The sequence below is a fragment of the Podarcis tiliguerta genome (genome assembly GCF_965153285.1).
Source record: "Podarcis tiliguerta genome assembly, chromosome: 10".
In the NCBI taxonomy this organism is placed as follows: Eukaryota; Metazoa; Chordata; class Lepidosauria; order Squamata; family Lacertidae; genus Podarcis; species Podarcis tiliguerta.
The window spans coordinates 15,812,072-15,825,300 of record NC_139543.1 but is presented as its reverse complement, the minus strand read 5'-3'; positions in this window follow the sequence as shown (position 1 = coordinate 15,825,300).

Genomic DNA, 13,229 nt, shown 5'->3' with positions numbered 1-13,229 from the left:
TGCTGTGACCTGACCTGGGATCATTAGCCAATGAAGGGTATTCTGTTGGTATCCATGTTGTCTCAAAAGACAATGGAGTGTGTCATTGGGGGTCAAACCGCTGGAGAATCACAGCACCTGCAGTGGCTACAGAAACATGTAACTCATAAAATGTGGTAGGTCAGCCTGGCTGCATTTCGGGGGTCCTCCTGCTCCTTCTGCTGAGTGGGTCTCAGGACATCTGCCCTGAAGTCCTCCTCTAGCAGCAGCACTGTGGAAAGTGAACAGCAAGAGCTGAGCTATGAGTGGCTGAGTTGTAACCTTGGTCCATCCTTGATGGTGGTTGTTGTTTGATCGTCTCAGGCTGGACCATTGGCTGAATAAACCAATAGTGCAATGGCTATAATGCTCTGAAGCAGAAGCCGTATCTGTATTCTATTAATGCAGAACAGCTAAGGAAAACTTGGACCTCAAATTGGTGCTCAAAGGCAGCAATTAATTTTATGAAAAACATCCAAGGTGCTTTGACAGCAGGGCACTAAAACAAATTACATATTAAAATTCCATTTAAAAATGAATAGTAATAATAAAAAACCTGACCTTCATATAAAGAATGGAAAACTGGGTATTCTGCATTAAATAAATGAATGATTTCTAGCACCACCTTAAGGCCCATGCCTTCCTTCACCTTTCAAGTATTTTCCTCCTGATGCACTACTACATCCATATTTCTTGACAAAATTGATTATCTGAATCCTTTCTCATCTGGTTGCAGCCTAGCCTTGCAGCTGAAACAGCCTTGGTCAACCCTGGTCAATGCTTACACAAGGAGAAAGATAGGGGAATGCATCATCCTGTATCTATCAGCAAATTTTGATAGCATCAGTGGCAAATATTCTGTGTCCAGGGCAGCTGTCTATGAGCTCCATCTGGTAGGCAGGCTGAGACCCTACCTGCCTGCAGACTGTCTCGCCAGAGTGGTGCATGCTCTATTTATCTCCCGCTTGGATTACTGCAATGTGCATTACACAAGGCTACTTTTAAAGGTGACCCGGAAACTACAACTAATTCAGAATACAGCAGCTAGACTGGTGACTGGGGGCAGCCGCCGAGACCATATAACACCAGTCCTGAAAGACCTACATTGGCTCCCAGTACATTTCCGAGCACAATTCAAAGTGTTGGCGCTGACCTTTAAAGCCCTAAACGGCCTCGGTCCAGTATACCTGAAGGAGCGCCTCCACCCCAATCATTCAGCCCGGACACTGAGGTCCAGCTCCGAGGGCCTTCTGGCGGTTCCCTCACTCTGAGAAGTGAGGTTATAGGGAACCAGGCAGAGGTTCTTCTCAGTAGTGGCGCCCGCCCTGTGGAATGCCCTCCCACCAGATGTCAAGGAAATAAACAACTACCTGACTTTTAGAAGACATCTGAAGGCAGCCCAGTTTAGGGAAGTTTTTAATGTTTGATGTTTTATCGTGTTTTTAGTATTCTGTTGGGAGCCGCCCAGAGTGGCTGGGGAAACCCAGCCAGATGGGTGGGGTATTTATTATTATTATTATTATTATTATTATTATTATTATTATTAATTATTTATTGGAATCCACAAGTTTCAGTCTTATTTCCCACATTACTTAATATCTACATATTAAGATATTATTAAGACTATGCATATATTTTGGGTACTCTCAACACTTTATCTCCTTATTATCCAATCCAAAGTAGGCAGTAAAGGTTCCATGATGATGATTGGGGCCAGTGAAAGGCCAGATGTGGGCACACAAAGTGAGGCTTAATCCAGATGTGGTAGGTGTACTGTTGGTGTACAGGTGAGCCGATTGATCTAGGTTTACCATTTGCAAAGTGCCATCATTCAACTACTTTGGGTGGTGCTCTTGGACTTGGCACTTTTCCTAGATAAGGGGTAGAAAACCTGTGATTCCAGATGTTGTTGGACTCCAACTTCCATCAGTAAAGGTAAAGGTACCTCTGCCCATATGAGCCAGTCGTGTCCGACTCTGGGGTTGCACACTCATCTCTCTCTAGAGGCCGTGAGCCGGCGCCGTCCGAAGACACTTCCGGGTCATGTGGCCAGCATGACAAAGCTGCAGCTGGCAAGCCAGCACCAGCGCAGCACACGGAAATGCCGTTTACCTTCCCGCTATAAAGCGGTCCCTATTTATCTACTTGCACTTAAGAGTGCTTTTGAACTGCTAGGTGGGCAGGAGCTGGGACCGAACGACGGGAGCTCACCCCGTCGTGGGGATTTGAACCGCCGACCATATGATCGGCACGTCCTAGGCACTGAGGTTTAACCCACAGCGCCACCCGTGTCCCACCATCAGTACCATCCAGCAAATCCAATAGTCAGAGATGATGGGAGCTGTAGGCCAACAACATCTGGCAGGCCATAGGTTTCCCACTTATATCCTAGAGCAGGGTTTTCCTGACAACTGGTCCTGCTAGCTAGGGATGATGGGAGTTGTAGTCCAAAAACAGCCCAATTTGTTTCCCAGCCTAGTTTAAAGAGCTGGTGCTTCATTTTTCCCATCCTCAATGGAGTAGGTCCCATGCTGGAGAGGACTTTTCCCACAAGTGAGTTCAGGCTTTATGTTCCAGCAGAATTGTCAGGGAACTGCCATCGGAGCTGGAGGCAGAGAGAAGGCTCCAGAGGGATGCCGGAGAGGGTCCCAGTAGGGAGAGAGGCAGCCCATCTGCTGGGGAAGAAAATCAGCGTAACACCAGTGGAGAAGGGGGGCAGATGGGGGAATCGGAGAGGTGGCTCCAGGACTCCTCGCCGGAGACCAGCGGAGAGAGTACGGGTACTCCGCTGCCCACACCCTCCCTGCGCAGAAGACTTCCGCGCAGGGAGAGTAGGAGAAGACTGGGTGTCAAACAGCTTTTATGCTGGAAAAGGTTCAAGAAACGCCCACTGACGGATTCTGCCAGCGACTGAGGCAGCCACGAAGCTGGAGGCTGTCCAGACAGAAAGGGTTCAACCAGGTAACCTAGCCAGGATTGGCGGCAACTTACGCACGAGCAACCCCTAGAACCATTACAAGAATCTAAGGAAAATCACTTGCAAAATGCTAGGCAAAATTGTGTACAAAAATATGTCTATTGGGAGTAAATGTGTATATTGAAAACGTGTATGGATTTCATGCAAACTATTTTCTTTTACTTTTTACAATAATGAAAACTTACTTGGAAATTGGTTGAACCAAACCTAAGACTGAAAAAAATTACAACCTAAGAGAAATCCAAATTGACAGATTTGTTCATCTATACAAGACACGTTGGTTTTGCACTGCGAGGGGCTGAAGAAACAATAATGTATTTGAAGGCAGTATTTGTCCCAGAGTTCTCTCTATTGACAATCAGTCGTCCAAAGCCTGTATGTAGCACAGTCCTTGGTCTCTCTTCGCACAGCCTAATTTCAGTCGCTTGATGGAGTACAAAACAAGTAAGATTTATTCTTTAGAATGTTTTCATTAGTGGATTTTTCAGCTTTCGGTTCCCTTAGTAAGCAACTTGGGCGTTGTGTGTTCCTCATTTCTCCAGGGCCCACAGAGGAAATGCCACAAATATATCTGTACGTTCAGCGGAATTATAATCAGTAAATCAGGAAGCACAAACTCCTTAGTATGCCTGCCAACCTCCAGAAAGCGCTTTAGAAAATGAGTTACAAGTGTTGGCGTGTTAAAAGCAGCCAGCCATTCCGGATCAATTGGCATGATCACAGGGTGACAAAAGAGGCTGTGAGGGATGGGAGGCCATTAAAATGGCAGGCCATTCCAAGGCCATGTTTTGGCCATAATTTCTGGTGCTTCCATCACTCACGCCCTCGTAGCACTTCACCCATCGCAGATGGTTTCCAGCGCTTTATATGTTTGGCACAGCACTTTATCCTCATTCTGGTGCAGAATCGCACCATCCATTCAAAGCACTCTTATGCGAGTTTCAAAGTCACGACTCTCCCCCTCACACACAAGAATTCGGGAAACCTCTAACATTGCTGAGCATTTTTAAGAAACTGCAGTTCCCATGATTCTTTGGGGGAAAGCCATGACTGTTAAAGTGGTATAAGAGGGCTTTAAATGTCTGGTGTGGATGAGACCCAGATCAGTTCATCATGCTGAACAGCTGAAGGGAGAGCAAGAGGAGGGTTTTCCTTGACTCCCTAATTGGGAGTCAAACCCGATTTGTGGTTTCTGAGGCTTGTGTAAACCTTTAAAGCAGAACCCACAAGAATCCTGTGAACCCCACACACGAACACACATTGTTGGCAGCAGCATTTATTAAGTGTTTAGTTCAGTGGTGTGGAGCCTCAGGTCTGAAGCAAAATGCAACCCTCCATGCTTTTCTCTCTGGCTTTTGGACCTCATCTCCTCTTCCAGGCTGTATCCCATTAACCCTGCTCTATGGTCTTCACAGCCAGAATGACATAGCTAGGTAGAGCATCAGTGAGCACTCCTTCCTCTTGCTTGCATCCTTTCTGGGGAGAAGATGCTGGGTCAGTGAGCCAGCAATTCACCTTTTCTATCGTTGTTTAACTCTTTGACTTCAGCTTTTGTATGGGATGGTGATGATGCAGCTTTATGTTTGGTGAGCAGTGGAGGCGCCTGTCATAGGCTGATGGGTTTTTGTTGGAAGAGATGACTGTCATTTGAGGTGTGGACGTGTGGCATGCTGTGGTCAGCTGTGATGCCAGTACTGATGACCACTTGGTGAAGCTTTTAGGCAGCCTAAATGAGGCATTTGCGACTATTGTGCTGATTCCAGAACAGACAAACGTCACTCTAAAAGCTTATGTTAAACTGGGATTCAGATAGGATAGCCTTATTACAAGAATGTATTTGTTTGGTTTAAAGCAGAAGAAGAAACCCAAACCACAGCTCTTGGTAGTATTCATGAATTTACATACAGTGATACCTCGGGTTAAGAACTTAATTTGTTCTGGAGGTCCATTCTGAGCCTGAAACTGTTCTTAACCCGAGGTACCACTTTAGCTAATGGGGCCTCCCACTGCCACCATGCCGCCGGAGAACAATTTCTGTTCTCATCCTGAAGCAAAGATCTTAACCTGAGGCACTATTTCTGGGTTAGCGGAGTCTGTAACCTGAAGCGTCTGTAACCTGAAGCATCTATAACCCGAGGTACCACTGTATTAACATGCCTATTTATTCTATTTATTGTTATAATATATATTTTATGTTTATATAAATTTCTATACCACCCTTAACGGGTGGTCTTCATAAAATGAAAATACAAAAATAATTAAAATACATATGCAGTGCAACTGAGGCTTGGTGTGTGTGTGTGTGATCACTGACAGCCACACGAAAAGACAGATTCCCATAGACTGCTTTTTTAGAACATAGCATAATGCCTCTTTCTGCCCTTCCACAGTACTAGGAAGTGTAGATTAGAGGGGGGGAATCAGAATAATTTCCACATGTTTCTGCATGATGTCAGGCTCTACAGTACATTTTTAATGAAAAATAAAATCCAGTTTTCCTTAACTATTATGGACGTGTTTGGACAAGGGCTTCCAGGGTGGAGCTGGATACAGTGTGGAAATATCTGTAAAGGAAAATTGCCTAGATCAAAAGCTGGCAGCCCTGACAAAAGGCTGATGATGATGTAATAAGGCACAATAAGATAAAAAAGAAGGGGCCTTTTTTTCCTTTTTGGGAAGTCTGTGTAGATTAAGACAAAAAAAGCAAGAACTAGTTTTGGACTGTGCAATTATGGTCTCTCACATTTGTGAAAACTATATAACAGATTTCTAGATTAAACCTTGACCAAATCTCTGTCTAAAACCGAGATTCTGCACACCATAATGCATAAATGACAACCTGCCAAAAGCTGTTACAAAGGTTTTGCCCTCTCAAGAACCCTTTGAGTTCAGTTAGCTGAAACACAAGAGACTGTTCCATGGTTACTCAGCAAGTTTCATGGACAAATGGGCATTCTGCAGATAAAAATTTATTCTTCATGCCCAGATCTTATTGTGAACTTGGAACCTGGTTGCATGGAAACAAGTTATGGACACAGTGGATCAGCTGAGGTCTGCATTAGCAGGTCTCTGGTTCCAGTTTCATCCTTGAATTCAGGTGTCCCCCCCCCCCCCAGCAATATGAAATATAGCGGAGAATAATACTGACCCAAATTACAGGGCTTGTTATAAGGATTGCAACTAGATAATGCACCTTGAACACTTGAAAGCACTGTACAGATGTTAAATGTTAATACTTATTTATTTAGTGTCATATGACACCCAATAGTTAAAGGTGTCTGGGTGGCTTACAATAAAAGTTAAAAACAATACAGTGCAAGAAGAATCAACCATTAATATTGGTTCAAGGAAGGACATTTTATCATAGTATATTATCTTAACCACAGTGCAAATATCTTAAGATAATTTTGATTTCTCTAAGGTTTTCTTTTTTTTTAAGCTGTACCACCAGAACTCTCATTAGAAAAGGCAGATCGCACGGGGTTAATCCACAAACTTAGGTTCCAATCAGGTGACACCAGTTACCTGAGAGTAAGCTCCACAGAATTCAATAGGACTTACTACTGAGCAAGCATGACTAGGGTTGTGGTCTTAGACTACCTACCTCAGCCCAAGGTGTTTTAATTGGAAATTACCTAAAAGCATGAAAAACCTGGATGACCATTTTGTTTGGGATTCTGGGGACAGGTTAGGGAATAATAGCGGTCCAAGGTAAGCATATTGCTTCAGTCAACTGTGGATTTACTTGGTTTACACTAAGCCCAGATATATTTTCCATAGAAACAGAATATACTGTCGTTCTCTGGTGGAAAAGGCTTTGGACTATCACAGTGTAATGCTTCCTATGATTTCTTTCTTCCAAGCTCCAGATGTGAAGCAATATTCTCATCCACAGATAATCCCCATCTTTGATTCAGAGGAACTCCGTAGGGAATTCTGTTTACAGGATCCTCCCTTGGATGCAATTATGTGAATTCCAAAATTACGTAGTTGGAATTGTTCTGCGCAAAAAAAGAATGAGTCATCTGTGACACTGCTGTGACTGAAGAGGAATGGGTGTGGGTAGGAAAAAACTTACTCAAGAGTAGTGTCAGAATACACACACCTTGTCAGAAACTGTAGTGTGTGGTATCACACTTTGCTGCTGCTACCACCCTTTCTAGGTATGAAGTGATGCTGTGTGACATTGAAACTGACATTCCTTTCACAAGTTTCCCTAACAGGAATACTAAAATTATGAATGTCAGGTACTAATTGATATTGATTGATTGATTGATTGATTGATTCATTCAATTTATATACCACCCATTATCCAAAGATCCAAGGGCTGTGTACAACATTAAGAATTATGCAGCATAATAATAATAACATAATACACAGCATAAGAACACACAACATAAGAATAGCAGGCCATATGGCCAAAGGCCTGGGTAAAGAGGAAGGTTTTCATCTGGTGCCTAAAGACATGTAGTGATGTCCTTGTGTTGCAAACTCTCTGAAACAGAATGGATCATTGAGCCTGTAGTAAAGTTAGTATATTTCTGAAAGCCATTCCTTGGTTAAAGGAGGGAGTGAAGCCTTGTGGGAAACCAACAAGCCACAAGGACCCTGGGAAAGGAATTCTGTTGCTTTAACCCGAGACTAACAGGCTCCAGGATGAGCAGTTTATGGGGGAGAGGAATAAACTGATTTACTGAAGGACCTAACACCTGGGTCCTATGCTGTTCCCATTTTCTCACTGATGTTATCTCCCTAAGTGGTTACAACTGCATACCATCAAGGAAGGGAGGACACCCCTTGATCTGGCTCTGGGTTCTTAATTGCTCCAGCTGCCAAGTGTTAGATGGATTAATTAGCTAGTCAGTCATTGGTGAATTTGAAAATAATCTAAAGTCATGATTGGTCTTGGGGTTCCGTTCCCACGTGTGTATTGGGGATAAGAGACTTGAGAAATGAATGGTCAAGCGCGCTTTGCAATTCCGCATTGAGCCCGGCTGGAAGCTACATCTAATTAGCCGACAATCACCGCCTATTGTTCTGGAGAATTGCTGCTTGTTTCTTTCACGGACTTAAAGACTTCTCTATCCTAACCTGCCAGTAGGGTGATGTAAGTAGAGAGTTAGTTATACTTTACAATGTTTTTTATTTTTTGCTTCTGTAATCTTCAAGTGATGTGCCTGCAAGTTTGCATGTGTTCTTATGTTCTTCTTTTTCTTTAATAAATTTTTTAAGCAAAGAAACTGTTTTAGTTGTGTGCCTTTCTGGGAATTAGCTAATCCTTGCCTTCCGCTGGGTTACGCCTACCGTGTGTATTTCTGCCTGCAGATACCAACTGCAGGGTTAAGGGGAACCGGACTAATTGAGGCGCAGCCTTCCCCTTGAGGCTGTGGCTTGGAGTTCCGCAGGTTAAAGGGGTGGTGGCAGCTACCAGCATATTTTGTCCTGTCTTGCAAAGAAGTGGCCCCCGCTTGCCTGAGTCACTCAGGGATCCTGTCTGGCCGGAGAGCAGAACAGGGTAGCGTGGCCGAGTGGCAGAGGGCAGGTGGAGGGTTACGTTACCACAGAGCCAATATAAGATGATGGAGCTTCCCCTTTCTCTCTTCCCCCTGCAGTCCCTCATGGTCTCTCCAAATCTGTTCTGGGGGGTCCAGATCTGTTCTGGGGTGGGAAGTTTGCAGGCTAGGAAGGACTTGCTCACAAATTTATTGACAGCTGCACAAATTATAATAGCAAGGAAGTGGAAGGGGCAAGCAAAATATAAAATGGAATCATGGTATAAAGAGGTGTGTGATATAGCTATTAATGATAAATTGACATGTGCCATTAAGGTAAGACAGGGAATATTTGTGGATTTGTGATACTGAAGTAAGTTTCATCCAGCCTAAGCAACTAGCCTGCAGGGCTTCTTGCCAAAAGATGGCTGCCTCTCTGTACAGTTCCCACTGTGAGCAATGGAACATAATTGGTTTAGAGCACTCCTGGGCAGGAGAAGTCACAAACTTTGAGTGTCTGGATATATAGTTTCTGAAGTTTTGTAGTGGGGAGGATGGAACGGGGGAGAGGCAACACACAACCCTCCAACCACCTTGTAACTTCTAAGTATTTTTAAATGTGTGTTTGTGGATTTTAAAGGGTTTCCCACTAAAAATATGCCTGGAAATGGAATAGGATAAACTTAGTGCTGTGCCCTCTAAGAACTGGGATGGGCCAAACTTAACAGGTTCATCCATCCCTAGTCACAACACCAGTTTGAATCCTACCTGTCCGGCTGCCCTTCTATGAATATAGATAGATGATTCGTTTCCCTTGCTCTCTGCTAGCCTACTCGCCAGTAAGCCACTAAAATGTCAACTTAATGTCAACAATGTGTCTGCAAATGTAGTTTAGTGTGACTAGTCCAATGTGGTCCAATGTTTCGCCTTGTGACATCTAGCTTGTCATAGCAAAAGCCAAAAGATATTATGACCAGTCATGTTCTCTCAATAAAGAAAGAAGCATGGGAGGACGTCAATGAAATCACTTTTGGCTAATGGATGATGCAACCTAGATTCTGCTTCGTGGTAAGCCTCCATGAGCCACATCCAACGGCTTTAGTCCAAGGTCTCTTTCATGTGGACTTCATAATAATACGCTCAGTCTCATCATGTGAAAAGTTGTCAGGTGAAACCTGAAGATGAGATGCCAAGGAGGAAGTCTGGGATTGTAATCTCACTTCAGCAAATCGTTTTCCAAACAACACAGAAACTATCAATGATACATTTCACAATACATTTAATCGGTCAGCTTGTTAGCTCCCTGCCAACTGCAGCCTAAAAATATGCATTGGCTTTGTGTGTGTCACGTTCTCCCAGTACAGATAAAGCATTAAAGCAACATCCTGCACGAGGCAAAAGGAGCATTCCTACACCCTCCTAAGTAGAAGGCCAATTAGGTTTATGCCAACATCGTTGAGTCATGGTGAAGGATTAAAAAAAATGTTATGACATATACAAGGCCAAGTCACACATACATGTACAGCACCTACTTTCTTAGTATTGCAACTTAGGGATTCTCTTGAATACATGGACAGATTTCCATTGGCGTTGAATTTGAGGCATTGTGGGATATATGCAAGTTCAGTGTGGGACATATTCAAGGTGTGATATAGGGAGATACATACAGAAAATCAGAAATGTGGGAACTTTGGCCCCTCCAGATATTGGCCCCCCAGACTCCAGCTCCCATCAACCCCAGACACCACGGCCAATGATCAGGCATGATGGGAGTTGCAATTCAGCAATGCTTGGCGGGCCCCAGTTTTGTTTTGTTTTTTTCATTCCTGAGTTAGGTGGAATCCTCTCCTGAAGACTTCCTTCTCCTCCCTGGAACACTATCCCTAAATGTGATGGTTGTTTTTCAAACCATAAGACTCGTTGGTATGAGAGCCCTTCAGAGGGGTTAATGTTGGGAGCAGATTGCAAGGAAGTAAAGTGTCTGAGAAACATGTTTGGTCATGTTTGGACCATACAGAAGTGTGTGAGAAACATGTTTGGTCATACGGAATTAGTTAGCTGACATTTTTTCAGAAGACATTATTTGGAGAAAATGTATGAGGTGTTTCTTTTTCTCCCTCACTCCCCATTTGCAGAATTCTCTCAGAAATGTCTCTGTTGTTGTTGTTACTTGGTTGTGCGGTAGCTGACATTTTCCCCTCACAACGCTCTGGGAACAGTGCTAATTCGAGGGGGAAATGCAAAATGAGGGCCAGACTACCAACACTCTTGATGCTGCTGCTACTTGCAGCATGTGGAAAAAACTGTGTTACTGCTGCTGCTAATAGTGTGTCCCAACATTTGAGACAGGAGTGCCTGGCGTGCTCTGGTCGATGGGGTCACGAAGAGTCGGACACGACTGAACAACTAAACAACAACAACAACAACAACAACAACATTTGAGAAGCAAATGGAGAATTTCTCCTTTCTCTGAATGAAGTTTGTTAAACGGTTCCTCAGTTTCCTCTGCCCACAAATAAGACGGAGAATCTGAAAGGCTGTTTGGGCACACTTCTGCACTAAACCATGATTAACACTCAACTAGTGTGGCGTAATGGTTAGAGCGTTGGACTAGGACCTAGGAGACCAGGGTTCAAATCCCCACTCAGCCATGCAGCTCCCTGGGTGACCTTGGCCCAGTCACTACTTCTCAGCCTAACCTATCTGACAGGGTTGTTGTAGGCATAAAATGTGGAGGAGGAGAACCATAGACACCACTTTGAAATCATTGGAAGATAAAGGTGGTATAGAAATGTAACAAACAAGCAAGCCTTGGTGAGCTTCATGCTCTCATGCCCCCATCTCATCCCTTACTTAGCTGCATCTTCTTGTGTCATGTCACCTGAACTAAAGTAAAGGTAAAGGTACCCCTGCCCGTTCGGGCCAGTCTTGCCAGACTCTAGGGTTGTGCGCTCATCTCACTCTATAGGCCGGGAGCCAGCGCTGTCCGCAGACACTTCTGGGTCACGTGGCCAGCGTGACAAGCTGCATCTGGCGAGCCAGCGCAGCACACGGAACGCCGTTTACCTTCCCACTGGTAAGCGGTCCCTATTTATCTACTTGCCCCCGGAGGTGCTTTCGAACTGCTAGGTTGGCAGGTGCTGGGACCGAACGACAGGAGCGCACCCCACTGCGGGGATTCGAACCGCCGACCATGCGATCGGCAAGTCCTAGGCGCTGAGGCTTTAACCCACAGCGCCACCCGCGTCCCTCACCTGAACTAAACAACCATGTAAAATCTAAATTGTGGTTTCTAAACAATGAGTATTTGGTGTTATGTTGGAGGGGATGCCAGGAAACAGGGAATCGTGTTCACACGTGGTGGAGGTGTAAATGTGTACAATCTTTTGGGGCAAGGTGTGTCTAAGGAGATAACAGAAATCACTGAGTTAAAGCTGACCGGAAATCCTGAGGCAGCGTTATTATCCATTTACAGTGGGGTGGAAAGTTCTCAGGCTATGAAGGACTTGCTCACAAATTTATTGACAGCTGCATGAATTATAATAGCAAGGAAGTGGAAGGGGCAAGCAGAATATGAAATGGAAGCATGGTATAAAGAGGTGTGGGATATAGCGAGGTAAGACAGGGAATACACAGGAGAAATTATTTTGAGGAGCTATGGAGGGTGTTTGTAGAATTTGTACTGTCAAAATGGAAAGGGGTCAAACCATCGCAGGAGGTGTTTAATTTTGGGAATTTTGTATAGTTACAGTGGAATGGTCTCGGTGGTGGGGTGCATGTTTTTATTCTTATTTATTTATTATTATTACTTTGTCAAAATAAAATAATAATAATAATAATAATAGGGGAAATAAATAAAAGAATATACAAAGGGGGGATCTAAATTGTGGTTTCTTCGAAAGAAGCCCAACTTGAAGCTATGAAACTCCAAGCTCCTTTAGGCCTGTTTATGTCACACTAAACCATGGATTATTATGATATCTGAATGCGGCCTACATTACACTGTGGCAGATCCCCACATTCAACATGCACTTAATGAGTAGAGGAAGAATATAAGCATGTTGCTATTTTACCCGGCAGCATTGAAGTTGATTGCAATCTGCATTGACCTTCATTAGAAGCTAGTTCAGGTTAACTTCTAGACTTGTTGAACAATCATCGTGGTCTTTCCCAGTCAAACTTCATGGTAATCAACAACACGTGATCAGATCAGTTTGAAAAACCCTCAGATTTATGATCCACTCCAGCCAACCTGCCCAGCCACTAATTTGGTCTCATGAGTTCTTTTGGCTTGTACTGTAACATGTTCTTCTGTTCAAGTTAGCAGTATGCCATTTTGCCTTAAGGGAACCAATTATTATTTTTCCTGGCATGATTTCTGTGACTTTAACTGCTGCAAACCTTTGCTAACGGATGTTTTCCCCGCCATATAGTTTACTGTACTGAATTTGGCAAACTATGCTTCTAAACCATATTCTGCACAATCATCTCATTTTGTATTTAATTGGGTACACTCAAATCTCATACTGATCCTGATGCGCTACTTTGTTAAAGATGAGCCATGAGCATACAGAAGTCTTAATTGTCATGGTAGATGTTACAAAGAAGAAATCTTTGACAATTCCAAAGATTTGTTTCAGTGTTGCACACAGGAGCAAAAGCAGAAGCCTGAATAAGGGGATTGCTTGATGTTGTGGTAACATCAAGTAGCAAGAAAATATACTGATAGCAGTCAAGAAATA